The following is a 23,041-nucleotide window of genomic DNA, read 5'->3' as shown; positions in this document are numbered from 1 at the left end:
ACATTAATGTTGGAACTATTTAATGTACGAAGATTCAGTAATGTATTAACAAAAACCCCACAGTATTAAAATAAGTATCATTCAAAGGGAAGTCAAAATGTGATGAGGAAAGTTCTAAACTGAGAGACAAGCAGTGCTATTTTGGGAAGTGAACAGATGGCTACAGAAGAGCAGTCCCAGAAATCAAGAACAATATAAGGAGTCAGAGCAGGGCAGGCTGGAAAGTGGTATATAGTGTTCTTATTTTACCACATACACTTTCTAACAAGCTCATGATACTATGAATATACAATAAAAAAGATGAATTACATTTCTGGTTACGTTAGTGATTTGCAGAGAAGTTTTGGCAATTTTTTCCTCTCTCTGTAGACACAGATACCCATATATGAGCATATAGAAAATCCCACTACTTTGGAAGACTTCATAAACTTTTTCTGTGATGCTAGAAATAACAGGGAAACTAAAAATTAGGATCCAAAAATGTAGATTATTTCCTTTAAAACACTTCTATATAAGTATTTATATATCAAAATTTTAGAGAACTTGCTAAAGCCAAAACTGTGCATGCAGCCTTTTTAAAGAATACCAAATTTTGGGCCTACTGTCACATCTGTATATAGACCTTTAAAATTTGTAAAAGCTAGGAAAACTAATTAAATGTCAAAAAAATCTATCTCAATAATCTCATCCCAGCAGTACTTCCTCTTCTTCCAAAATACAAGATGCACCTCAAGATGCACCCATGGCTTCAGCTTTAGAGTATGGGATATCTCAAAGAACGTAATTTTTGTTAACTGAAATTTACTTTTCTCTGGGAAAGACAACAATCTTTGTTGTTTTGTGTTGGTTATTACTGTAACCTTAACAGTAATTTCTTTGTTCATACCTGTAAAGTGGAAACAAGAAATATTGTATTAGGATGAATAAAGTTCTTACGCAAAACCAGTAGGTCTTGGTTTCAGGGACAAGCTGGCTGGCTTATTTCTCCAGCCTTTTAGATTCTAGATAGCAGCAGGACTCTAACATACCAGCTAGCCATCCCAGCTTTCTGTCATCTTCAAACATACTGCCATCATTGGGATCATTGATGACAATGTTAAACAGAACTGGACCCAGTAGTGACCCCTGGGGTCACCAATCATTAGTCACTGGCCTCCAGAAAGACTTGATGCCACTGATCACTACTCTCTGGAGCCTGGCCACTCAGACAGTTATTTCCATATATTAAGGACATCAGCTTCTGTGTTTCCATTTTACCTTTGGGTAAGGAGGAGTTTTACAAATCTTCAGGTGCCCTCTAAAAAGTCTTACTTAGTTTCTTTCTTTCTTTCTTTTTTTAAAAAGAACAGAAACAAAATCAAAATCTCATCTATAACTTCAGTACAGAATGGAAGAGACATAAGAAACTGAATCAAACAAATGTTTTTAGGTGACTAAATGGAAAACAGCTTCTGGCACACAAGTCCAAAATCACTAATCCAAGGTTTGTGATCAGTAAATAATAAACCAAACCTATAACCTGGAAAAGAGACAATCAAAGCTCTGTGTGAGGCAGAAGTAAGTTATGAAGCCTACTTACTTTTCGAAATATGCCTTCTGACATTGATTGTCTAGAGTATTACATACTCTACAGAGAGGAAGGAGGCTCTCCCTTAGGATTCTGATGAAGTTTTACTATTTAAAAATTAAGCATGTAATGACAAGCTAAAAGATTACATTTTTGCCCTGATACACACTGTAGTTCTCTATCAGTACACAAAGGACTAAACTAGCTCCCCACCGATAATTAAAAAATCAAATAGAAAAGGTTAACAAATGTATGCAAACACCTATACAAGTATGCTTTACTCATACTTTGAGCTGGCCAGACATAAACCAGACCTCTGCCAAAAACCAGTGAGATCCACTGATGTGGTGATGCAGCTGAGCTGAGAGATCTGCCAAGGTGATCTCTAGAACTGAATATTAACACTGACATCAGCTACCTAGACTAAAGTATGGGCAAAGCAACTCAGGTGTGCATACAAATAAGAACTTAAATACATTCAGTACAAATATTCAGAATTAGAGTGACACTAATACCTACTTCATAGTCCTAACTAAATACTGTATTTTTCCAATTCAGGAATCTTGTTATGCAACAAAGCATTTCTTTTTGCCTTGTAGAAACAAAGAATATGTTTAACTCAGCCTTGTGATTTCAGTAGCACATCCAAACTTGGAAAGAATGAAAACCATCTCTACTTGCTATCCGCCTATGCATTTTCAGAGTTTTATGGGTTTCCCAACTACCAGCCTGTTTCCTTTGTTTTTATTTTAAGTACAGAGCTGTAAAAAAAAAAATAGATTTGCTTCTTCAGAATAGTTATCAGAATTACCATGCTTTCGACATTTCTTGATGCTATGGTTAGTTGAAAAGCCAATACTATACAGGACAAGTAATTAAAAAGCTCCTGCTGTGGGTATTGGCAGGCAGTCCTGTGGGAGACAGCTGTGCTTAGCATCCCAGCTGATGCCCCTAAGCAGACAGCAGCAGAGTTGGAAAGACACCATTCTGAGACCAAACCCAACAAAATTCTGCTGTTAAGCAGAGCTAAAAGAAAGTGCTATGCCAAGGAGAGAGCTTCTGGCTTTTCCCATTTATTTTGGGGGTGCTCCTCAGCCTGTAGGGCTAAAGGCAAGGTGATTGCAGCATGCTGTGATGCCAGACTCCCCAGGAAGCCTGAAACCATTAAAACACTCATTTAGACAGAACGAGAAGAGAGGACTGAGTATGTACTAACTCTAAGCTGGGGGGCGGGGGGGTGATCCTCATTGTATAACATTCCAATTACTGTATCTCCTAGCCACCTTCCAAAACACAAGTGACATGCTTTAGATTCCTTCTCTTTTAATCTGCATTTCCTTTTTCTCCTCATATATGTGATTTTTAACTATTTTTTAAGACTGCCATGCTCCTCATATTCCTCATTGCAAAAGAAGGAAAAATACCTTCCTGCATTTTTGGGAATGGAGATGTTCTTCTTTGTTGCTCTCCCATTTAAGATGCTGCTTAAGGGACTTGGAAAAGCACCAGAGAAAAGCCTGCGCATGCGAATATGTTTAACCCTTGCTGTTGCCGTTCCACTATGTCAAAGGATCAGTTATCAACCATAGAGAACCTCCCTAAACTTCAGGTGACTAGCCAGATATTCTTAACTCACTTCCACCTAACACCTTCAAGCAGTTAAGACTCTAAATTTGATTTTTTATTTGGAGACTTGTATAGAGAATAGATAAAAAAGAGTGACTGTCCCTCACAGACTTCACTGCGTCACCAAATTCCTTCAAAGCAATCTTTTTTAAGGCCAAATATCTAACTTGTACAGGTATTATTAATGCAATCTTGTGATTTAGCTGAAAGGTAATGAATCCCATAAAAGCCACATCACTGGTTGTCAGGACTGAGCAGACTTCTTGCTAGTAAGATATGCTAGACAACATTAATGGAAGATAGCAGCGTATAATTAAGAAATAGAATAAGAAATTCTAATACTTCATATCTCGAATGCTTAATGACTGCTGTACATAGAATTCAATCAATAGCACCTCTGGTCCAGATGCAGGCTCAAAAAAAAAGGTTTTGCCTCTTGTCAACTTTTGTATCACCACCTTTTAAGCACTGCTTTAACCTGCTGCTGGTTTTCTGTAATCTGATCTCCACCATAACAAAGCACCTGTTTTCTAAAAATGCAAGGTAAAGAAAGAGGAGGAAAACTGGAGATCAGTACTGTGTCACTGAAATAGCTGTATAACAGAGGAAAAAAAAATGCCACAGCAGTGGCTTGAATTTCATAGATACGTTTCAGAAATACCTTTAATGGAAAAAAAAATCTGCAAGGAGTGAAATATTGCCCTGTATTGCTTGAAGAGCAGAAGTAGCCACATTTCACTAGGACTTTGAATACACAAGAGCTTTCAGAAGGACAAATTCTCAGAAACAGTCTAGAAAAGACAAGATAGAAACCACTTATTCCAGTTACCTCCTGCCTAGATTAGAGCACATATAATGACTGCAGCATAACTCTCCTTAAGCTAGATGCTTTTCCAACAGCTCCAAGGATCAGATACTAAAATAAAAGAAACTGGATGAGCTACACCGTACAGTCACTGACCTGGTACTCTTAATTTTGGATTAAATTGCCAGTGTTGCTGACAAGTTTCATCTAAATCTGTATTAAATTAGAAATAGTATGTATACCTATAGACAGTCTTGAAGTTATTGCATCTGTTCACAGCTATTCCCAAGTAGCACCATGGGAAAGCTAAGACTGAAAGGCCAATGAAGGCTTTTTTATCCTCTTACTAATAAATGTCTAATCTACTGCAAAATTAAAATCTCAATACACATTAAAGTTGGCTAATTGCACCAAGATCTGCACTTGGAAAATTATCATTGAGTCTTCTCCCCTCTACATATCCCTCTCATAAACTGCACAGAACAGATCATCCTATTGCCCATGTCAAGGGAAATGCTGTATTGGAACCCTTGTGGAAAACACCACCCTTGAAAATTTAAGGATCTTAAGCTGGCCATACACACTCTCTTGGGCCTCACACTTAGCTTAAGCTTGAGAAGCCCCATAAATCAGCGTAAGTAATGCTGCAAAGGAACCTGCTAGCATGCCCCAGGTGGCACCAGTAGACACTAAGAGAGATGCCATCCCAGGCTTTCAGGAGAGGAGAAATTCCTGGGTTTTGTGGCACAAAATAAAAGGTTAAGCAAAATAAAAGGTACCGCAGGAGAGAAGAGAAACCTCTCCACATCTGCACAGCATGCCATTGGGAAACCCGCCTAGTCTTAACGGTGCAGGAACATGAGGTTCCAACCTCTGAAGGGATGTAAGATTTAATCATTATCTATATTCCTCTTTTTATTCTTTCCTATTAAAATGGATATTTTATCATGCTGCTTGTTGGCTGGCTTTTCTTCCTGAGATCCAGAGGGAACCCTGCACTGTCTCTTGGGTAAATCCAAGATTTCATAGTCTGAACACCAATAGGCATTCCATTCTCACATAAAGCTACATGTTGCAAACACCTATTCTTGAGAGTAATCGGAATGATGTGTTAAACCCTGAAATCGAGTTGTTTATTCAATCCTCTGAAACTAATTGGAGACAATTAGAGATTACAAATATAGTTCTCTTTACTTAAGAATGCTCATCAGAAGATCCAAATCACCTAGCATTACAGCAAAAAATCTAAAATATTGGTGGAAGGGAGGAATCAGCACCTTTATTTAATAGTAACAGAAAACCAGAATATACCACAAAAGACATATAATTTCACCAGAGCAGCAGTTATTAAAGTAAAGGGCACATCTCAGATTAGACTTTTGGGGTTTACAGGCTCTTCAAAAACTAAGCTGCCAACACTAGCATTGCACATTCAAACCTGACAGAAGTAAAATCTGCAACAGGAGCTATGGTTAAAACCTGTGTCACAAAAGGCACTGGAATAAAATGTCAAGGAAAATAATCAAAACTTATACATCTTTTAAACTGGTAAAAAAGGGTAAAAATAATCAAAAGGAAAAACAGTGGCAGTAAGCAACTTCCCGGAGACAGAAAAGAGGTAGGAGAAAGTAGTAAAAAGTAGGTAAATCAATCCCAGAGGCTGTTTTTGCAGAGAAAACTCTCTTCTGAAGCTCCTCATCTTAAAATAACATCAGAGCTGTTTTCCTCACTCATACTGTATATGAACAACACCACTTACAATCTTCATTTACATGAAATATCCCGTTGAAGTCAATGGTAACTGCTTTATTTCTGTCTGTAAGATGACTCACAGAACCCACTATTACAGGTTGATATTTAAGATTACTCAAAAAGAGACTAAGAATTCACACAGACACACCTTCACCAATGCAGTAGAAATGAAAAAGTTGCACTTTTGTATTGTATTTCTCTTCTAATTTTATAGTCAGAACTTGGAACTAAAAAAGGGGCTGAAGGTTTCCAATCTCTAATTTGGAATCATGGAATACACATTAGTGTATTGTACATCCACCACCATAGCACTGCATCATCATAATTCGTTCTCACCCAGGCAACAGGTATTGTCCTCAACTAAAAATCCTAAATGACAGAACAACTCACAGGCAAAGCCTGCACTAATAGTAATAACATGTAAATTTTCTTAAGGCATGACCAAAATAGCATATGATGGGTTCAGAAGTGAAAGCTTAATTTAGGGTTGTCCTGGGTTCAGCAGTAGCAGTCATTTTTCTCCTTAGGAGCTGGTGCAGTGCTGTGATTTTGACTTTTGGTCTGGGAACAGTGCTGATAACAGCAATATTTTAGTTACTGTTCACTAATGTTTGCTCTGACAAAGGACTTTCTGAGTCTCATGCTCTGCCAGGGAGGAGGGGAAGCTGGGAGGAAACAGACAGGACACCTGACCCAAACTAGCCAAAGGGGTATTCCATACCACAGCATGCCATGCCCAGTATATAAACTGGGGGCAGTTATCCGGAAGGGCTATATCACTGCTTGGGTCGGGCTGGGTATCGGTCAGTGGGCGGTGAACACCCAGTGAGTGGTATTCCCTTCCCGTGTTATTTCCCTTATCATTATTATTATTGGTGATAGCAGTAGTGGTTTGTGTTATACCTTAAGTACTGGACTGTTCTTATCTCAACCTGTGGGAGTTACATTCTTTCAATTCTCCTCCCCATCCTTCCGGGAGTTGGGAGGAGGAAGGGGAGAGAGTGAGAGAGAGACTGTGTGGCTGAATGAGTTTAAACCACGACAAGGGTGAAGTGTAAATGTAAAATAAAATAGTAGATAAACTATCAGCAAAAATGGATTCTGATTGCATTGCCAGTTGTCTGGTAAAATCTGAATGGAAGAGAACGTCTAAGCAATCGGCATGCATTAATGTCAGCCAAAACCTGCAAAATACTGCAGGCAAAGTCAGCCCTGCCTATCTGTTCTGGAAAAAGCACAGAAAGCTTCTTTCAGGAATTCCATTCCTGTCCCCTACCTATCCACTGCCAATTGCTTCTTCTTCTGGTACTTTCCTGCCTAAGGGGGATCATGAAGAAGGTGAAGGAATGAATACATTTGGACCAACTCCCCAAATAAGTAGTCAAAATCTTGACTATACACACTGCAAGCAGCCTGCTTCAGAGCAACATGCAAGTCACAGCTTGCACAGTTTGAACCCACGTGAGGAAGGAAATTCCAATATTTCTGTTTACTGCACTGAGTAAATACTCAATGCATAGCATTCAGTGCAGTAACACAACCTGAAAAAGAACAAAGCCAATCCAACATTTAATAAACTTACATTATTCATTTAATTTAAAATGATTTATCATCTCTCTTACTGTTTTCAGATGAATGGGGTTTGAATGCAGAAGACATCACAGAAAAAAAAAAAAAACAAAAAACCAAAAAGCCCTCCAGCATACATCTTTTTTAGTTCCTGTTGAAGACAGTGTGTAACTTCAGGTATATTCTAAACTTTGAGCAATCCAAATACGCATTATGGGTAAAGGAAATGCAAGAGCAACAGAAGTTCAAAACATGTCTTTGTTTTAATGGCAGTGGTAGATAATTGCCGCTATAAGTCCTTTACTAACAGGCTCATACTGTGAATTAAAGCTATTGTTTTCTGAATTCGCAGTGAAACGGTGTTCGTAATAAATCTGATTTTGATGAAATTAACACGTTTTTCTAACCTTTGACAAAATTTATCTTTTTGAGTTACACTAGGATACAAACTTGGAGAAAAAATAAATAAATAAAAACCTGTTGTGCAATACTTTAAAAAACTTCTGCAGAAGCAAGATATCCAAGTGTATCACTGCATACATCTCTGCCTCTGTTACCATGAGGCCTACTTCATTATACACATAAGTGATTTTGCAAGAAATAACAAGAAAGAAAAATTATTTCAAATATGTATTCCATGTCTAGTAATCATCCCAGAAGAGCGCCTAGAGTTATGAAAGCTACATTAGGGAAGTAAAAATGAGAATTTCTACCTAACCTTAAAATACAAGATGTTCCTACAGGATTGAATGACAAAGTTACATCTTGCAGACAGTTACTCATCTCACTCTTCCTCTTAATCTTTACTTGCTAGAGATCATTTTATGTAAATGGGAGTAGCTACAATGTTCTAGCATTTTCCAGACATTCAGGAAGGGATGGTCCATGCCCCAGGGAGCTCAGATTCTGAAGACAGGCAGGTAGGTAGACACAAGTCAGGGGAAAAAAAAAACAACAAACAATAAAACCAATCCAAAAGTCAAACAGAACAACCACATTCACTATTGGTATAATGAAAAAAATTGACCTGTAAGCTATGACTGTGACAAGCTAAAAGGGTGATGATGGCTGGAGGGGAAGAACCAGCAAATGAATGCTTCTAGGTTTCACTATGCACTGATGCTGCTGAGCAGAAAGCAAAATCAAGTGCAAAAGGGCTGACAAACAAGCAAGGAGGAAGCTTGACAAGAGAAACGTAAGCAGAAAGTGATAGTTTTTTATTGTCTTTAATGTTCTAGGTTAACTTCTGTCATCTCTTAGCTTCTAAGTAATTCTTTTTCTTACGCTACTAGGGCTTTATTAATCAAATCACTTGGGCTCTGTCAACATACTCAAAATATTCGTTTGCTGCATCTCACCCACACAGAAATGGTTATTTCAACAGAAAGGCCATTCTGTTCCCTTCACTGAGGCTATCCTTCAAAGAACGTGCTGGACTTAAAATACAGTATTTGCTGTGAGACTGGGAATGCAAATTAGATTTGAATTTTATTTTTTCACTTTTTTTTTGCAAATTTAATAGGTTGAGTGTTACACAAGCACTGTTATAATTCTACACAGTGAGTGATGTTTTACACATAAACTTTTCACAAAGCAAAACTGTCTAGGACTGGCAGAAAAGAGCTGCATAAGTACCAAGTTTGTGTCACCATTATAGACTCCCTGTTTCTGTCCTTAATTTCTGTTCCTTGTTTGCTTGGCACAGTTAGCTGAAAAGTGCAAGTCTCAGCAATTAACTCACAAAAAATATCTGCAGTGATTCCAAACACCTTTATTTATTTTTAACAGAAATTTAAATATTCCTGTAAACTTTCCATGGTTCAGAGCTACTTAAGCATCTGCAAATCCATCTCTCCAAAGTAATTTTCTTAAAATATCTTCCATTGTTTTCTAAATGTCTAAACACCAAGACCAATGAATCATGAGTAAAGTTTGCTAACATTTCTGTTAATTAAGGCACTGATCCAAAAGCTCTGAATGCTGTTTGGATTTCCACAAGATTAAAAAATGTTGTAAGAACTACCTATTTGAATAAACAATAGCTTGTAACAATAAAAAGACAAATTCAGAATATCCTATTATATCATAGAATCGCAGAATGTCTGAGAGTGGAAGGGATCTCTGGAGATCATCTGGTCCAATCCCCTTCTCAAGCAGGACAACCTACAGCCAGGACCACATCCAGATGGCTTTTGACTCTTTCCAACATGGGAGACCCCACAACATCTCTGGGCAACCTGTGCCACTGCTCAGTCCCCTCGCAGTAAAAAAGTTTTACCTGATGTTCAGAGGAAACATCCTGTGTTTCAGTTTGTGTCAATTGTCTCTGGTCCTCTCAGTGGGTACCACTGAAAAGAACCTGGCTTGGACTTCTTTGCACAGTTCCTTCAGATATACATTCAGCCTTCTCAAGGCTACACAGTCACAGCTCTCTCAGTCTTTCCTCAAATAAGAAATGCTGAAGTCCTGTAATCTTTGTGGCCCTTTATTAGGCTCTCTCCAATATGTCCATGATGCTCTTGTACTGAAGAGCCCAAATCTGGAAACCACAGACCAGGTGAGGTCTCACCAGTGGTGAGCAGTGGGGAAGGATCACCTCCCTCAACCTGCTGCCAATCATTTGCCCAATACACCCCAGGTATCACTAACCTTGGTCACAAGGGTGCACTGCTGGCTCATTTTAACTTCTTGACCACCAGGATCTCCAGGTCCTTTCTGCAAAGTTGCTTTTAAACTGAACATCCCTGAACATGTCCTGGTACCTGCGGTTGTTCTTCCACAGCTGCTGGACTTTACCCTTCCCCTTGCTGAACTTCACGATGTTCCTGCATGCCCCTTTCTCTAGTTGAGGTCCCTCTGGGTAGTAGCATGACCCTTTGGTGAATAAGCCACTCATCCCAGTCACCTGCAAACTTGCTGAGGGTACATTCTGCTCCATCATCCAGATCACTAATGAAGATATTACACAGGTCTGGACCCTATGTTAACCTCTGGGGTACACTGCTAGTTACTGGACTTCAACTGAACTTTGTGCCACCGATCACACACTGTTCTACCAGCTTTCAATCCAGTAATTTAATCACGGAAGTTTACCACATTTCAAGAATTACTTCCCCTTGGTGAATCCATGCTGACTACTCCTGATTAATTTCTTGTCCTTCATGTGCCTGGAAATTTCAACTAAACCCTCTTTACAGATCCCCTTCCAGAAAGTCAATACAGTTTGAATACTGATGTATAATATATACCTATGAAGATGCACCAAGAGAGAGAAGCATTATGCATAGGGATGCCATGAGCAATCCTAATGCTATGCTCTGAATTCCAAAGGATAACATTTGGCAACAGGTAGTTAGGCTGCAGTATTTGTTCAAAGACAACCAAAGTGTAACTCTCTTCTGCGGAGACTTGGGTCTGAGGCTGGGTGTACCTCAGGCTTTCCTGTAGTGACTAATACGCCATCACCCTGCTCTCTGCCTTAGCTTCCAGCACACTATTCTTTCTATTTTCAATGTAAACTCTTCCAGCAGAGATCATGTGCCATGAAAGTTTGTTCCTGATCTTAATTTGAACCACTAGGTGCTGCTGCAACACAGACAATAAATAATTACAGCATAAACTGTCCCATAAAATTATCTGGGATTGACACTATTTGTGACCAGACTGACTGTAGAACAGTACATGAGAACTCTTAGTAATGTCATCCTTTTGCCATGCTGCAACAGAAAATGAGCAGTTTCCAGCCTGGGGAGCAATATTCTGGGTTGTCTTGGGTTTTCTTTTGCCTACAAGCTTTATTCTCTGATCTGTGATTCAAAAGCCTCACATGAAAATCAAGCACAGTACAGCCTGCCATAGGGCTCTCCTAAGCTAAGTATGTAACAGCCTCAACAAAGCTCACTCTTCTATCTAAAGTTTCCAGCGGAACACATAGCAAGTAACATGTTGCATACTTACTCCTCGAGGTAAAACAGTGGCAGCCTGGCTGCCAGCCGGGCCGCTTCCTTTTAATCTCCAATCCCTGAGAAACCCTAGCTCTCTCAGCTATTCCCTAACAGAATATTTAAAAGCATTACCAGCTTATCACATTTCCCAAGACAAGGAGTCCGAGGATGAGCAGTTCTTCAATTTGCATTCTCTTGGGCCATATCAGGTTGTTGGCAAGTTTAAAATTCTAATAAATGGAGTCTGGGCTGCTGCTACCAGACTGGTCTCCCCAAGAAGAGGTTTGTCAGAATTCTGGTTTGTCAGAATCATTATGACACTAATATAGCAAGTATGTAAATAAGAATTGTGAACAACAGGTACAGTTGTAACCATAAGACTTCCTTTGCTCACACAGACAATGCAAACTTAAGTTTTTAATTTCTGCTTCTCTTTTTGCTAGAGAAGTTATATTCCAAATTTCAAATAAACTGATATCTTCTCTGGAAGACAAATTACAGATTTTAAGTTGACTCTTTCAGTTCCATAATGCACAGTATGGATATTTTCAGCAGCCTGTTCTCCAAAAAAAAAAAAAAATAAATCCAAGAAATGGAAGACAGATTCCCTTTCTATATAGTGAGTCACATTATCACCTCTTTATAGAATGACAAATATAACACCACCTCCAACTGTAAGAGCTGTTGCCTTAAACAATCACAAATATTTCTAATGCTTTAAATAGTTGTCTGGAAGCACATAAACAGTATACAGAAAAAGCCTGCACAATGGATAAAAAAAAATACTCTAGCTGACAGTCGCCAGCATTAAATTCCTTTTATAATCTAATTTTGAGGGAATCTTCAGAGATCCAGGATGAAAGTTTTCTAACTTATATGTGAGTAAGAGAACTCTTAGCTTCCTCTTAATATCACAGACTAAGTTAATTTCTTTTTTAGGAGGGATTAAACTTTTCACTGCTGCTACCAAGAAACTCAAAATCATTCTTGAAAGAAAGGGAAAACACTAGTGGATTTTGCTTCAAAACATTCCTTTACATCCAACTGAAAAAGTGTACCGTCATGTAACTACACTGTCACAGACTCTGCCACTCTCCCTAGAGACAAGAAAGGGGAGGTTTGGAAGACCATTAGCAAGAGACAGCTGACTGACTACACTCAGGTGTTGCATAAACCTTTGGGTTTAGGTAATAGCTGAAACACTTCTCTGATCTTTCCTGCTTCCAACATAAATCATTCCGCACAGGAAGACTTGAAGTCAGTTGTCATTTCTGAGTCTGTATCAATGTGTATCATCTAGTTTGACCATTTTTACAATACTCCAAACAATCTCACCCAGCAATTCACAATTCACCCATCAGCAGGTATCTATTGACTAGTCTGCAGAATCTGGTCCACAGCTTTCTTCCTAGAACAGACAGGGAACAGTTGTTTCAACAATCATTGATGTAGCCTGAAAAAATAAATTAATTAAAATTTCCTCCTGCATCCTTAGTCTGGCTCTATATGGCTGCTGAAGAAGGACCACGCATTCAGCAGAGATACCTATCCTTTTCTTGGAGTCCTGACAAAAGTTATTCCAATTGTCAATCACCCCAAGACTTCTGCATCTCATTCCTGACACAAACTTGTCTGGCATTTGCTTATGTAGACTCCTGATCCACAGTGTATCTCTTCTAAAGGAATGCTGGAAAGGAATTTGGAAATACTGATCCAAGATGACTTGACTACCATGCTTGTATAACTGCCAACTGTCCAGTTTGGGGGTTTGAGTAGGGCTCTTTTGTTTATTCCTTCAAAGAATCTGGGACAAAAAAAGTAGTGACCTAAAGCAAAGACTAGGCTTTTCAAAATGGCTTTTAAAAAATGCTTACTGCAACCTAGTTTTTGAAGTTTCTTTTTCTTAGCTACATCACATTGACAGTATACTGTTCTCTTCCAATCAACCTGTACTAACTCCTCAAACTTACTCTTCTCTGCCATTTTCAGCTGATAGAAGACATTTATTGCAACATTTTTCTAGATATCAAATACAAAAAACCTGCATTATGCATTATAACACCTTAACCTTTTATGTCAGTCTAGAAGGACTCACTTTCTTTTACATACTATTCTGATCTGCATCCACAATGTTTCCCAGCTGTTACTGCACCAATGGCAATACTATTTGGCAGAACTAGAAGAACATTATCCCAATGTTCCAATAAGTCTATTCTCTTCTATTTGTGTCATGTTTTTCAACAGGACAAGATAAATCTTAAATATATTAAGTCATCATATAATCATTTTAAATTTTTTGTTTAGTCATTATGAAGACACTGTAACAAAGGAGTTCAGTAGGATAAGCGGCAGTGGTCTAACCCTGACCAATTTAACTGCCTTCTCATGTGCCCCTATTACTACTTGTTTGACTGAAGACCAGACAAATTAAATCTAGATTTACGTTGCAGAAAAAAGAAAATCCAGTCTACTTAATGAAAAATGTTTAACCTTAGCAAAATCTTATCAACGCTGAATTTCACATTTGCTACTTTATGCTTGCATTCCTATTTTGAATTATTCTTTCCTTAATATTTGAAGACTATTTTCCTTTAGTCAAACTAAAATGCCTGGTAATTCCATCTCTGCCTAAAGAGAGGCAACAGAATTTGCTATTTTCTAGTTATATGGCAGCCAGCCTGCCTTATTTAAAATACCTGCTACCTACTTACAGGACTGGACTACACAGAAAAAGGATTCTTTTTTGACTCCATTTCAAAAGAAACTCCTGGGATAAAATTCATATGCTGAGGCTACAGATCACAATCAACAGTTGAGTCTTAAGTGTCTCTTTCATTCTCTTTATTTTTGTCTAAAATGTTAAGCTTCTAAATGTGAATCAACAAATACTTCACTAGTCCAGAAGAGCCTATCCTGGATCAGAGAAGTTGCTTCCTTAGATCATTTGTTTTTATCCTTGCCACCAACACCTGCTGTGAAGCACTGGGCCAAGTCTTTTGCATGTGGTGTCTGACATGGGCATCCCTGTAAACCAGTCCTAAATAGCAGTGCACTTCCAACAGCTACAGCCATCAAGGCACACTGAAGCAAGGAAATACATTATTAATATGAAGAATTTAGAAAACTAGGAGGTCTCAGAGCAGACATCAAAATAATATCACACTTTCAACTAGAGAAACTTTAAATCTCCACTCCTTCATTTGCCATTTATGGAAAGGAATAATAATTCCCTGCATCAGAGCAGATAAATAAATTCCACTTTCAGACAAACTGATATGCTGAGATGACAAATTACAGAAAACCTGGCAGGAAAACTAGGGTTTGTTTTTTTTTTTAATCCACTGTACTCCTGGGATGGTAAAGAAGGTTTATTGTTCACCAAAAATTATGAAGTTATAAAGAAATGCATAACTACATATTTACAGCATTGATGAATGAAGTTCCCCCTAGGAAAGGAAACATTTGGTGATTACAGACTGACGTGCTGTTCAGACTTAAGGAGGCAGGCATTTCAAATCCAGGCTCTTTACTAAATTTGATGAGCTAAGATTTATAACCTCTATGACATTTAACAGTTTTCATATGCATAATTTTAACAAGAATAAGGCTGAATAAGGTCCCTAATTGGTGGAAGTACATGTACTTTAAGTTTTTAGCATAATTTATTTTTTTTCCTCTTATTAAGGAAATATGCATTATATTTTGAGATTATGAATGGAAAGGAATCCAAAGAAACTTTACTGGTTTTGACTAACATTCTTCCAGTTAAACATATTTCTGGCACCTACCATAAATTTATGTTCATGGATACTCCTTGTAAGATGTTCTACAGCGACACTTTAATTTTGTCTTTAATAAAACAGAATTTAATATTCAATTTCACATTACATGTTAAAAAAGGATTCTGCTTTTACAGTTGACTAACGTTACTTTTGGAGAGGAAGGAGAAGACTGAGGGTAACCTTAGTACAAAAATTTCCATTCACAGCTTACAAATGACAGCTGAAGGAATAATAAAAGGGGAAAAAAGAGACTAAATGAAAAATGTTTGATATCACCACACTATTATTTTCCCCATATGCCTACACATCTATTAGCCTGCTTATCAGAAATATTAATTTCCTAGAAATACAACTTTTCTAAGTACCTATCCATGTCTCAAGAGACGTTTATATCAAAAGAACAACAATTAAAAGCTATTTTTACAAAGAGGAAAAAACATGTTCCCTATTGTCTTTTTAATTAGTTAAGCTTTTTCCTAACAGCAATCACCAGAATCTTTTTTTCCACAGAGAACTTCAGTTACCAGCTCCATCACTGTCACTGACAACTTTGTGAAGCTATACTTTTATCTCGTGCCCTGGGGAACAGCACTGCAAGAGTGCTGTGGGTTCAGCAGTAGCATTCATTTTTCTCCTTCTTCGTAGCTGGTGCAGTGCTGTAGTTTTGACTTTCAGCCTGTGAACAGCGCTGATAACACCGATGTTTTTAGTTGTTGCTCAGTAATGTTTACTCTGACAAAGGACCTTTTCAGTCTCATGCTCTGCCAGTGAAGAGGGGCATGGGAAGCTGGGAAGAAGCAGAGACAGGACACCTGACCCAAACTAACCAAAGAGGTATTCCATACCACAAGATGCGATGCCCAGTATATAAAGTGGGGGCAGCTACCTGAAAAGCCCATATCATGGCTGGGAATCATTCAGCATGTGGTGAGCGGTTGTATTCTCTTCCCTTGTTATTTCCCTTATCATTATTATTGGTGGTGGCAGTAGTGGTTTTGTGTTATACCTTAGTTACTGGACTGTTCTTATCTCAGCCTATGGGAGTTACATTCTTTCGATTCTCCTCCCCAATCTCTCCGGAAGTGGCAAGAAGTAAAAAGGGGGGGAGTGAGTGAGTGGCTGCATGGTTCTGAGTAACTGGCTGGGCTTAAACCACAACAAAGGGCAAACACTGCAAGAGCACTGCAGCATGTTTATTTTAAGGACTGCCACATGAGGATTTCCCACAAATATAACCTACTGTCCTGAAAAAACTCAATATAAGTCAAAGAAAAGAGTTTACCTGCAATATTCCTAATAATAACATCCCCAATTCCAAGATATATTAACAGAAATTCTAAAAAGATGTTTATATTTCTGATGTGAAGTCAGATATAAATCCATTCTTAGTCTTAAAGCATATCTCATCCTCTGCAATATGAGTCAGATGCCAAGATGCCTTCCATCCATGGAATCCATGAACCTCTTACACAAGACTTGCACCCTTACTTTAGATAAGTATTTGAGGGCTGCAATACTTACGCAAGTTTCTCTTTTTCTTCATTTGTATTCAAACTCTCATACTCCTTGCTCTTTCAAGATTACTGATCACCATTTTTGTTAGACAACAGTTTTAAAACTCTTCGGGATTTCTGAGTGACTCAACCAATCTGGAAAGAATAATTACCTTTTGGAAGTCCACATGCAATTGCCTCCTATCCCAGAAGCTATCAAAACATTTTAATAAGTATCTTGACACCCAAGCAGATGCAGCTTTAAGCAAACAGCTGCTTTACAGTGAAACAGTTTTCTTGTCTATGGCAATAGTCAAATTCTCAGTGTAACGTTTTTCCATCTTATATTTCGTAAAATTTGATATATTTTGTGTCTGTATTTTGTATTAAACCTTGCATGCCACAGAAACTAACAACCACACTTTATACAAACCTACAGGTGGGATTAATGTATGCAGTTTATCACTGAATTTTAATTTGGGACAGTTATCACCAAAACCTGTAAATTTTGCTTGGTAAAGCAAGAACAGGTTTGAGTTGATGGACATTCAGGGATACTATAATAGACATTAACATCTACCTTTGAAAAAAAAATGAGAGAAAGAGCTAGAAAAGTCTTTTATCTGCAGTTATTTGTTTTGAAAGCATTTCTGAATTTGCTGAATTCAGGAAAGGGATGTGTGCTGGGGAGAGGTATCTACCCTTCCAGTTTCTAAACTATTTAAAAGAAGTAGTAATATATAAATTGGACATACCACTTGTTGAACTGGGATGGTATAATGAGCTTTTCACTGGTCTAACCATAGCCTTATGCCAAATTTAGTTTTAGCTACCTTAAAATACTAGACTAAGGGTGTGATCCATCTCTTGAATCACCCACACAGAGTCAGATAGCAGATTTCTAAGTCTGTTTATATAAATAGCACATCAGCTATATGCAACTGTTTCTCCTGGGGAGGTCAAGACTACAGACTAAGCAGAAAAAAGGAAAATATGGCTTTCTAATGAAAAACTACATTGTCAGAAAAATAAATGAAAGAGATTCAAGTTCACTTCAAGAAATGGAACTGTATCTTCACCTGTAAGTTCACTGAAGATTTTATCTCTCCTTTTCACATTCATCATCTTGGCTTGTGTTTGCTTTTAAAATGTCCAACCATATAAACCAGACATAGCTGTAGGAGCAGAGCAAAAGCACGAAGTTTCTTTCTGTTGGAAACCAGTTAACTTGGAACAGTGAAGCATCATTTATGTCATTTTCTTGTACCTATTACCCCAGCCAACAAATGGTTAAGTAATGGTTTTACTTTTACATTTAAAAACACTATGATTTTTAACACAACATGGATAGAATACCTCATGGAAAAAAAGCACTGAAAAAAAAAACCAAAACAAAACACCAAAATGACCATATATGATCAGGAAGAACGTTAAGGACCTCACTAGCTAAACATGCATGTCTTCTCTTCATTTGCTGTCATGCTATTGTGTAACTGATCTGAAGGAAGGATCATTACCTGCTAGTTGCAGGGAAATGAACTGTACTGAGAATAGTATGATAACGACAGCGATAATTTTTTGTAATTCTTCTTTTAACATCAGATGAATAGCATTCCATAACATCAATGCCATTGCCATTCCTCAGGTATTTAAATAACCTTGTATTAAGAACACCAGAGGGACTGTGCTGGGTCAGACATATATTTGTAGAGCTCAGGCTTTTTTTACAGTGGCAAACTGAACAAGCCTAAGAAGCACTATGCCAAGCATGTTGTGAAATTTCTACAGAACTTTTCAGTGACTCCTAAGACCTGAAGCATTATTTATCCCTATTTTCTCCAGTGAATGCTTCTTTCATTAAGTTTATAAACATAAAACATTTAGTATCCACAAGACAGTACATCAGGAAGTTAAATACTATGCTGTACATACAGAAGCACCTCCCTTCGTTTGAGCATGTTAAACATTAATTTTATTTGATGGTTCCTACTCCGTGAAGTAAAGAGGTTTTGCAAGTCAGGCAGAGCAATGATCTCTCCAACACAAGAGTCCCATAGTACCCAAGTTAGATCAGAGCATGTGTCATGATTTAAGGCCAGCCAGTAACTCAGAACCATACAGCCGCTGGCTCACTCCCTCTCCTTCCCCCCCCCCCCCCCCCCGCTCCTGAAGGAATGGGGAGGATCAAAATAATGTAACTCCCACAGATTGAGATAAGAACAGTCCAGTAACTAAGGTATAACACAAAACCACTACTGCTGCCACCAACAATAATAAGGATAACAGAAATAACAAGGGAAGAGAATACAACTGCTCACCACCTGCCAACTGATATCCAGCCTGACTGGAGCAGTGATCTAACCCTTCCAAGTAACTGCCCCCAGTTTATATACTGGGCATGGCGTGCTGTGATATGGAATACCTCTTTGGCTAGTTTGGGTCAGGTGTCCTATCTCTGTTTCCTCCTGGCTTCCCCTCCTCCCTGGCAGAGCATGAGACACAAAGTCCTTTGTCAGAGTGAACATTACTGAGCAACAACTAAAAACACTGGTGTTACCAGTTCTGTTCGCAGGCTGAAAGTCAAAATCACAGCACTGCACCAGCTACTAAGAAGGAGAAAAATTACTGCTACTGCTGAGCCCAGGACAGCATGTCAGAGTCAGCCACAATCTGTATCTAGCCCAAACTATAGGCAGCCAGGCCTGGAGTAGGTGCAGTAGTGGCAGAACCTGTTCTTAAAGCCAGGGCTCCAGCGCTAGAAGGAGCAGTGAGACCACTTTCCTGCATCACTGAGAAGTCAGCAAAGAATACAATAAATTAGCAGCCTGTAATGGAATCATAGAATGGTTTGGATAAGAAGTGACGTTAAAGATAATTTTTCTTAGTCCTTCCAATATTCATCTCCACACAGTAAGCAAGACTAGCCCACAGAGATGGGAAAAATAAAGCTGAAAATATACCCTGTTTGAATGGTAAAGTGACAAAGAAAATTCAAGGAAGTATATGACATCACCCAACAAAATCAAAGAAGTTTTCACTTAAATCAAAGCAGTATTCTGAGCTTCAGATACTCAAGCAATTTTTAAAGAATTTTTAAAAGTAAAGGTGTTGACTAGATTTTCTTGCCACATGTAACTGGCAGCAGATAAAATATCTAAAGGTGTTTAAGAAAGAATCTGACAGTTGAGTAGTAAAAAACTAGTAAGGTACCACAGACAACATTGGATTCAGTATCAGAATCCCCAAATCTATTATGAAAGAATATGTAAATGAGACAATTTTGCTTATACAGTGATATGCTTCAGAAATGTTTGTTTTCCTCAACATAATACTTTTGAAAGCCTGATTATCTTTTTTTCTTCTTTTGCTTGATGTTACAAAAAGTATAGCAATTGGCTAGAAATAATCTGCTTTTATTTTAGAAATGAGAGCTGTACTTTTGGTTTCTGCTTAAGTACCCTGTAGCTTTTTGAAACAATTTTAGCAAAACTGGGCATCAGTCAAGCCTAGCAACAGTAACTAAATATTAGCTAACCTCTGTCCCACCTGTCAAGATCTTAAGCATTCCTTTACAATGATGACTTGGAGATCTGAAGATTGGGTTATTAGTTCAGACAGAAGAGGCAGTTCATCAGTACTGAAGTATTTTACAAATTGGTAGCATAAAGATAATAGTTACAGTCAATTATCTAAACATCTTCCCTGCTATGGTCTGAGAACAGACCTTGTGAAGGGGGAAAAAATGGAAAGAACAAACCCAGGAAGATGTCAAAGACAACCAAATAATTTACAAGGACCTTAAGCAGAAGAAAATCATAAAGGCAAAGGAAAGGCAACAGTTCTGAAAGCAGAAAATTAACAAAATATACAGAGAGCTCATGGACAAGAAATGCCTTGAAATTTAAAATAAATTAAAAAACACAAACAAACAAATAAAAAACCCAAACCCAACCAAAAAAAAACCCCATGGCCAGAGTCTGTGAAGAAACTGTTTTCCAGAAGTTCTTTCAGAATTTGCAATACCTAAATAAATGCTAGTGAAAGGTGAAAGTGGAGTACTGCAGGATAACTGACTGATTTTTGATTATTTAGAAAGGTAAAGGGATTCATTAGGGTCTAGATCTCTTTTTTGTTCTCTCACATGAAGGAGTGGAACAGTACTCTTGGGGTGGTTTTCTCCCCTGGTTTAAGTGTTTTACAAAGATGTTGAACAGCAAAGCCTCAAGTATGAAGTAATTAAAAAACCTAGAACTATGTGACTTTCCTTACTTATCCTCCAGGGAAAGTAAAATGTATGAAAGGATGAGAAGTGAATAATTGAGTCTCCTTTATGAAGGCTACTAAGCATTAAGCATTATGATTATTTGTGGGTTTTTTTTTCCTCTAAACCACAAACCATTACTATATCCCAATATAGCAGCTACTGAGAGCAATTTGATAGCATACATTTTTACCTGGGACATATGGGTAGTAGTGCAGTTTCAAACTGCCATCCTGGACTACAAAACATACCAAGCATATATACAGTTATATCAGCAAAACTACGCTTCTGCCAACAGAGGAAAATTTATTTTATAGAAGTAAATGAGCAAAATGGTCTAGGTACTGGAGCGAATTTTCCTTATGCAATCTGTCACCAAAGTCTTACTACTTTTTCCACAACTGTAATATCACAAAGGAATTTCAGATCAAATCTACTGAACCTGATGTACATTCTCTAAGCTGAGGAAAAATAAAACAGCTACTTGCAGACTCTACCCCAAAAGTCTGAAAGCACACCCCTGGCATATCCATTATATACTGCCCGCTCTTCTGGCACACTAAAAGCCCTGGAAGTAATTAGTCTCCTGAGAAAATTCTCTCATACAATAAGGACTCAAACTTACTTCAACTGAACAAATGAAGACAGAGGTTGCTCAGTCCCAAACTATTTCAAGTTCCTGATCCACTTTATTGATGGATGGCAGTTCTGGACACAAATCACAATCACGATATTTCTGGACACACACAGAAACAAGAGTAGTCCCTTATATAAATATTATGTCAGCCGTAATTACTATTTCTAAATGGCAAGAGTCACATTAAAAGCCATAGCTTCAAATGCTCCTGGCCTAGTAAGTAAATAGTATTCTGCAATTTAAGGTGATAGCAGGCTGTAGGAAGATAAGAGGCTGCAGTTTGAACTAAAATCTGCAATTAGAAGCAATGACAAACAGCATTATTCCTTCCTTCATGTCATAATTGGAGTCATCCTTTTCTCAGGCCTGTTTTTTCAGTCAAGAGCCACTAAATGCATATGAAAGACTTCTGCCTTTACTAACAAGGCAGAGCATCTGTTGCTACAACAGCAATTCCTTTCCCTGCAGTGAAATTTTAAAGATTTCTTCTTCAAAACCAGCAAGATGACTAATTAGCAAACTTCTTGGTAAAAATGCGAAACAGAAATGTTTACACTGTTACAATGGCTAACACTTCTTTCCCAATAGAGTGTAAAGGAAAAAAAATCCAAACAAAAAACAAACAAAAAAAAACCCACCCAAAAAGTCAGTTGAACAGATGCGAGATGGATCTTCTCTGCTTATGACACAGCTGTGATTTTTAGCAACTAAGTTACACAACAAATGTATACTGGAGTTTTGTTCCAGGCCTGAACAGAACATCAGCGTTTGAGAGAAGCAGCTGTTCGCCATAACAGCTATCACAACATCCAAGAAAATCCAAGTAGCTAAAGCTAAGATAGACAAGGAGATCCATGATGTGCACTACAAACACATGCAAAAAACTTGGATAGTGACTAGATTTGAAATCTAGCTGAGACTAAATCCTCTTTAAAAATAGACAAGAATGTAAAATTTGAGATTTTCAACATTTGTTACTTTAAATAACCTGACAAAAAAGCCTCTGAACTCCGACAGCAGGAACACAAGTCAGTTAGTGCTTTGAGACACAACTTTCTGAATTTTCTGCTTGAAATAAGAACAACAAAACCAGAGCAAGAGCTCTGCATCTCTGAAGCCTTCTTTTTTTTTTTTTTTTAGAAAATAAACTATAACAAGGAAACTTTGAAATACAGAAACTTGGGTCTGCTGGATGAAACATATTAAATGCAAAAGGTCTGGAAGCCAAATCACAGCCTGTGCCTTTGAGGGGATGAGATCTTCCTGTCAAGATTTTCTCTTAGTTTGGCAACCTCCATTCACTTCCCAGAATCAAATACCACACAGTTCTCTGAGATGATCCAGAAAGTCATTGCATCTTAGCAGCAAAGTGAAGATTTCAGGTATTTTCCTGAGCCACACCAGCTCACTGCATGCATCTGTTCACTGCAATAAATATAATGCTGTTGGCATTCTCAGATCTCCTGCAGCAAGCAAGTATGCACACAGCCCACACGTTGCTGGATTCTGAGCCACACATTTATGAAGTTATCCTTTCAGTTCGATCTAGCACAGCAAGACCCACTTCAGTTCCACGACAATCCAGATGGAGCACTTAAGGACTTG

The 23,041-nt window shown here is 38.0% G+C and overlaps 1 protein-coding gene across 4 annotated transcripts in view; it reads right to left on the bottom strand.

Annotated features, from left to right (window-relative positions):
* GPHN (gephyrin) overlaps nt 1–23,041 on the bottom strand; it is a 286,661-nt gene that overhangs the window by 212,710 nt on the left and 50,910 nt on the right. The gene's annotated exons all lie outside the window — the stretch shown is intronic.

This window comes from Melopsittacus undulatus, chromosome 4 (genome assembly GCF_012275295.1).
Source record: "Melopsittacus undulatus isolate bMelUnd1 chromosome 4, bMelUnd1.mat.Z, whole genome shotgun sequence".
Taxonomy (NCBI): Eukaryota; Metazoa; Chordata; class Aves; order Psittaciformes; family Psittaculidae; genus Melopsittacus; species Melopsittacus undulatus.
Note: the sequence above shows the minus strand (reverse complement) of the source record. Positions and strands in the feature narration are given on the sequence as shown.